Source organism: Crotalus tigris, unplaced genomic scaffold (assembly GCF_016545835.1).
Source record: "Crotalus tigris isolate CLP2741 ecotype Arizona unplaced genomic scaffold, ASM1654583v1 scf7180000018862.1388955, whole genome shotgun sequence".
In the NCBI taxonomy this organism is placed as follows: domain Eukaryota; kingdom Metazoa; phylum Chordata; class Lepidosauria; order Squamata; family Viperidae; genus Crotalus; species Crotalus tigris.
In genome coordinates, this window is record NW_024097242.1 from 746,245 (window position 1) to 753,349 (window position 7,105).

A 7,105-nucleotide genomic window follows, 5' to 3' on the forward strand; every position below is an offset into this window, starting at 1 on the left:
AATTCCCCAGCCAGCATAGGAGTTGAAGTCCATACATCTTTTCATTGCCAAGTTTGAAAAATACTGGTTTAAACCATATTACAGAAGCCTCCCCCTTGCCTAACAACAGTTTTAAAGAGGGGTTTGGGAAGGAAGCAAAACATAAAATGAGGAGGAGAAGGAGGAGACAGTATGCTTTTTGAGGAACTAGCTCTTTGCAATGACAAAATGATTGAAAAATAAAACAGAACCACTTACCCTTCACACATTAAAAATCTGGTTGCTAGAATGATTCAATCAGCCCAGTTTTTAACCTATTGCTTTAGGCCAGGGGTATTCGACCTTGGCAACTTTAAAACTTGTGGACTTTAACTCCCAGAATCTTCAGCCAGCATGGCTGGCTGGAAAATTCTGGGTATTGAAGTCCACACGCCTTAAAGTTGCTATGGTTGGACATCCCTACTTTAGGCAATTAGGAGTCCTCAAAAGCCCTTTCAACTTAAGTGCCTTCTATTCCTGAGTGTGAAAGGAAGACATCAAGAATCTGCTTATAACAAGAATTGTTGAACTTTGAAAATCAAAACCAGCAAGAAGGAGTTGCAAATATTTAAAGCTTGCTCTATTGTTTCTACTTTATGTAGAAACTTTTCTATTCTTCCTGTATTAAGAAATTCTGGCGAATGATCTCTCCTGAACACCTTTTTTTCAATATTTTTTCTTTTACTTCTGAAAGTCTCTGGGTTTCTCTCAGGCACTGGGATTGAGTGGATACATTGACTAGGAAATTGATAATTATTGTTTCTTGAATAATCCACAATTAGTTGGGTTCACTGTTCATTTTACGTTATAAAGCGTGGTTTAGATATCATAACGACTGAGTTCACAAAAGGCATGAAGTCAAAATTAAGGAAGATAATATTATGGGTTAGTTATAGCTTGTGAACAAGTGATTCAGACTGAACTCTGAAGAGTCTTGTATTTTGGCTACATGCCACATAAAAAGGACTTGAATTTACCATGAATGATTTAATGATGAATTAATGATCTGGAGTTAATTATAAATTAATTTAAAATGTATTCCTTAAAACAATAATTTTCACAAATTATACCTTCAAGAAATACATTTCATTTTAGTCTAGTTCATATAGTATTAATCCATGGCTTGTTTTATCATGATTTATTGTGTAAATCAGAATTGGTTAATTTTTATAACATTAATCCATAAACCAATATATTAATCCATAAATCAAAAAAAACATTGCACTTTCCTAAGAATTCAGAGGCACGTTCTAAGAATCCTTATGTATTTTTCATGACGATGATTTTCTCTTTGGCCCAAATGAACTAATTATTACTCCTAAACACACCTCACATTCTCCTACAATAGTACAATAGACCTTCTCAAGTAATCATTATAGCATAGAAACAATGACACACAGTGCTGTCATGATACAAAACATCTGTCCAAACATGTAAGATGCAAGAATATAAATCATAGGCTTAGTATTATGACATCATTTATTTATTTGTAACTTGCCTTTATTATTTTACAAATAATTCAAGGAGACGAATATATTCAACACAATTGCCTCCTCCCATTTTTCCCACAACAGCCCTGTGCAGTGGCTTGGGCTGAGAAAAAATGACTAGGCCACCTAATTCACCTAACTAACTTTCATGGTTAAGGTGGGACTTGAACTCACAGTCTCCCACTCTCTAGCATGGTGCCTTACCACTAGACCAGGGGTAGGCAACCTTGGCTCTTTTATGACTCGTGGACTTCAACTCCCAGAATTCCTGAGCCAGCCATGCTGAGGGGAAAGGGAGAGGTTTCTAAGCTGAGCCATGCTGGCTCAGGAATTCTGGGAATTGAAGTCCACGAGTCATAAAAGAGCCAAGGTTGCCTACCCCTGCACTAGACCAAACTGTCCCTATGTATGCTTTATGACTTCTACCCCTTTGCCCTGAGCCCAATAGGGTGATCTATTGCAGAAGATTAGTAATGATGGACAAAAAGTATTTAAAATAAAATCCTCCACAAACTGCTCCTTAAAGATCTCTTCATGAACATTGCCAAAGACCTTTGTGCTCTCTAGACTCCCAAATGACATATAGTTAGACTTCGACTTACAACCCTTCATTTAGTGACTGTTCAAATTTACAATGGCACTGAAAAAAGTGACCTATGGCTGTTTTTCACACTTGGCAATTGGCTCATATTTACGACGGTCACAGCTTCCTGGGATTGTGTGATCCCCTTTTGTGACCTTCTGACAAGCAGTGGCGAAGCCAGGTTCCCTTAACAATCCTGTTCCTAACTTAATGACTGCACTGTATCACTTAACAACGGTGGCAATAAAGGTTGCAAAATGGGGCAAAACTCACTTAATGAATGTCTCACTTAACAACAGAAATTTTGAGGTGAATTGTTATAAGTCGAGGATTTCCTGTTTCAACCCTTCTTTCCTTTGAGATTAATCACAAACAATACCTGATGGGTTAGTGGAGATTCTTCTCTATTCAGGAGCAAGAAATGTTGTTTATTTATTTCCATCTGCATGATTATCATCCTCCGCCCTGTGAAAAATAGTTAACTTTTATAGGGTGCATGAAGTCTCGGCACTACTACTTATAGGAATGATGTCAACAGGGGATTCACAAGCTTCAGTACATTGAGCAACATTCCTTCCATCAAAGAGCAACAAAAACAATACTTCGGGGAAAACCCAGAGCCAACCGGCCTGAGCTCTGGAGTTTATAGAAAAGCCGTTTAATTTAAGACACACCCCTCCCCCGATAATTAAAAAAAAACTTTGGCATTTGCCAGCGGTTTGACCTGAGAGTGTAGTTTTGGTTGAAACCTTTCAAAAGTACTTGTGTGTCATAGTTTAAAATATATATATATATCATCAAGAGAATGGTGACCCCAAGTGGCAAAGGAAACCAGTGCAGCATCCAAGACGTGTTAACTTCCTATCCTTTCCCTTCAGGTTAAGATTTCAAATAAATTCAGCAATATTGTTTTGGTGTTGCAACTGTTTCATCTAAAATGTCACATTATAACAGTGCGTGTGTCATGTGTCTCTCTACTCCTCTTCATTTTTTGCCTAGAGAATTTTAATAGCTGCAACAATCCACCGTTACTGACCAACAGAAGAGAATAGTTGCAACTCAGGGTTGAACAGTGGGGTCCCAGGTGCCCTCTGAGTTTGGTGCTTGGTGCACTGATGACATTACCTATTTTGGTAATGAAATGTCTGCAAGAGAACCACCAAGCTCAGAGAGCACCCAGGACCCCACAATTATTGACCAAATTAAAAATAGCAGTATGCACTTCACTAGTCTAAATAGTAGATATGGAACCTGGGCATGTTATTTTCTGCATATGTATTGTCCTACTGAGCTTTAGTATTTCAGTGGGTCCTTCCTATATCACTAGATATGGCTGAGATTGTCCTATTTCTGGGTGGGATGGGCAAATGCATGGCACATTGTTAGTGTTTTTCTTGGCATGGTGCAAACACAAAATCTGTGTTTTTTCCCCACACAAGACTGTTTTACTGTACAAAATTAAATCCCTATCTTCCTGTTATTATAAGCTTACAGCTATAATAATTAAATTCTTTTTTAATGTATACATTTCTAGCTGCATGTCCAATTTCTATATTCTTATTCCTATGTTTGTAGCAGTGTTTTCTTATTTTAACTATATATATATATATATATATATATATATATATATAATATATATATATATATATATATATATATATATATATATAATATATATATATATATATATACACACTTTTTAAGTCTTTCTCTTTTCCCCAGGACTTAAGCTCTTGTAGTGTATATTGCCTGTATGTCCAATGAATCATTTCAGAGGGTATATATAGAATAGATTGTAATCTTGTGGGTCTTGGAGTCTCCTGTGTTATTTTTACAAGTAGCCAGGTAATTTATTATCAGTGGCATGTCAATTAAAGTTGATTTGTTACACCTCTGTCCAAATACTTGAGCTCTTTACTTAAGCAGACATTTTTCCATGATAACCTGGTGTTGCAGGTCACCAAATGATGAACATACCTCAGATTCTTTTCTCCTGTTTTCTTAACAAGAACCCTGATGAGGTGAGAGAGAATGACCAGCCCAAAGTTACCCAGATGGCTTTTGTGCCTAAGGTCAGACTAGAACTCACCATCTCCTGGTTTCTAGGCTAGCACCTTAATCGCTACACCAAACTGGCTCTCAATGAACTGGCATTGTTTATGACTATGGGCCATTGTGGAAGGAAAGCCAGTATTTGACTGCAGCAGGTTTTTTTTTTAAATAATTTTTTATTTTTCCAAACTCTCCCCCATACATATACTGTGATATTTATCAGATGTTAACATACATTCTTTTTACATTCATATATAAGATACTTTTAATAAAATGAAATAAATACATACACATGACTTTTGGTGTTGCTCACCCATTCCCCCTTTCACTGTATCCACACTCCTTCTTCTCTACCTTCTTTCTCCCTTTCTTCTCTTCCCTACTTCCCTCTTCTTCTCCTCTTCTCTTTCCTTCACCACTCTCCTCCTCTTTTTCCCCACTTCTCTTCTTCTCCAACCTTCCTACTTTCTTCTCCCCTCCTTTACTCTTTTCTCTCTCCTCTCCTTTCTTCCTTCTCATCCCTCTTCAGATACAATTCAGGGGTAATGTCCAAGCAACTCCTCTCTCCAAATTTCCCTATCTGTATTATATATAATAAGATTAATTTTCTCTTACATTGATATTTCTATTTACCTAACCTTCTCGCTATATACTTCTATAAATATTTATACAACCTCCAGTTATTCAGTTACTGTGTTGCCTGGGTCTCCCTCCTTATTTGCTCCTTCTTCTTCCATCTAAATTGATGTTAACTATCTTTTAACCGTATTCTCTTTTCAGCCAATCATAAAAAGTTCCCCAGATTTCATAGTAGTCTGACTCTGTCTTATCTTTAATTGTCATTGTTAGTCTATTCATTTCTGCACAATCCAGTGTTTTCCCAATCACCTCTCCCTGAGGGGGGGGGAGGGGGGCTTTCAGTGCTTTCCAATTTTGTGCAAACACAATCCTGGCTGCCGTAATTACTCTGGTTTCTCTTCAGATCGTATAAATCTTTCGCCTTTTACTGCAGCAGGTTTTTAAACACAGGGGAAGCATAAGCAGTTCAGAATTCTTTATCCTCTGCTTTTTGCTATGTCAATTGTTAGGATAATGGGACATTCTAGCAATGGTACAGGAACTAAGCTGCCCTGGCAGAGACTGAAAGCAGCCATTAATTATTTTGTGCTTTCCCCTCTTACACTGCAAAAAAATCACTCAGTTTCAATGATTAGTGGAAAAGGAAGAAAAGACATTTGACTGTGGTGTGGACATTCACAAATAGGCCTGTGGGTGTCTCTAGATGGCATGATTAACGCATATAGCATCAAATTCAGTCCTTTGCTTTGCACCAGGGTTAAATTAGGCCATTATGGCCGTGACTATTATTTGTGCTCTATGCCTAACAAATAATGCAGGCAGTAATTTGGGACTTCCTCCACACGGATTGGGCTATCCTGCTTGGCCCTTTGGGGAACCTATAATTGGGTTTTATGAAATTGATATCATCAAGAGGCTACAAATATGTTTGTGTGGTTGTGCTTTCTAAAGGAATGGAAGCCTTTCCTATATGGAAGACTGATGCCATGGCAGTGGCTAAAGTTTTATTACATCATCTGGTCCTTAAGTATGGGATCTTCCACTTATCCTTTGGCTGTGGAACCCACTTCATCAATATCATTTCTGCCTTAGGAAAATCCTTGAATTTAAATCTTAAGGCTCCATGAACTTTCTGCCCACAGTCCATTCTTCTGATGAAACAAATGGGGTCTTGAAAAATAAATGGGCCAATCACCCAAGATTGTACTCTGTCCTGGCCAGGTGCCTGGCCATTAGCCTTAATGAGTATATTTGTAATTAACCAAGTGGGATATTAGGGCTAACATTCCATGAGGTCATTATGGAATAACTATGAACACTCCACTGAATAGTTCAGTAATAAAACCAGATCCAGCTTTGTGGATGATGGATTTCTTCTTGACTGCAAGCTTCATTATTCTCCTTCATCAGCAGAAAATACGAGGCTATATACAAAGTGACAGACAGTAAAGGGAGGGGGAATTATTAAAATACACCAGTGGAAAATCCTAGGTGAAAAAGTCTTTGTTATTGACTAACCAAGGGTGTCAAACTTGCTGCATCATGTGATGTGTCATGACGTATTGTAACTTTTTTTTGCATTGCTGGAGCTGGGATGGGCACGGCCTCCGCATGATGCAACTGGCCCGCGGGCCAGCAGTTTGACACTCCTGGACTGCACCAACAAATTATTAAGTATGCTGGCCTTACATGGTGAATACAATAGGTCAAAAAAAAAAAAAAAACCCCATAAAGTTCCCCTCTTCCTTTCCCAGGCAAAGGAAAACTTTGTTCGACGAACGACTAACAACAAGCTCCAACTATCATTTAGTGTCATGGCTATTGAATTCATTGCTAAAGTGATCTGGACAGGATGTTTTTCCTGTTGTTCCCAATTCGGTTGTAAAGCACAGAGACTTGAGATTTTGGGAGTGGGGTGGAAAATGGAGGAATGAACTTGTGGCTAGCATCTTTAAATGTCACCTCAGCTATTAGTAACAACCCAACTGTTGGGCATGTTCTCATCAGTCAGCCAGGCCATCCTAGCATTCCGATTACTGCTGATGAAACCCCAACCGTCTGGATAGGACAGTTCCTAAACTATGGCAGAAATATGGTAGTTAAGGGGATGCTTCTGTCCAACTTCAGCTTGCCACCTCCCCAATTGGAAACTCTCTCTACTTGGGTATCTCGCCAAAATCACCAGAAGGCAAGACAAGAAACAAGGAGAGAAGCAACTTGGAATTAAGGAGAAAGTTCCTAACAGTGAGAACAATTAACCATTGGAACGGCTTGCCTTCAGAAGTTGTGGGTGCTTCATCACTGGAGGTTTGAAATGGAATAGGACAGTGATGGCGAACCTTTTAGAGACTGAGTGCCCAAAAACTGGCCCTGTCCCCGCTCC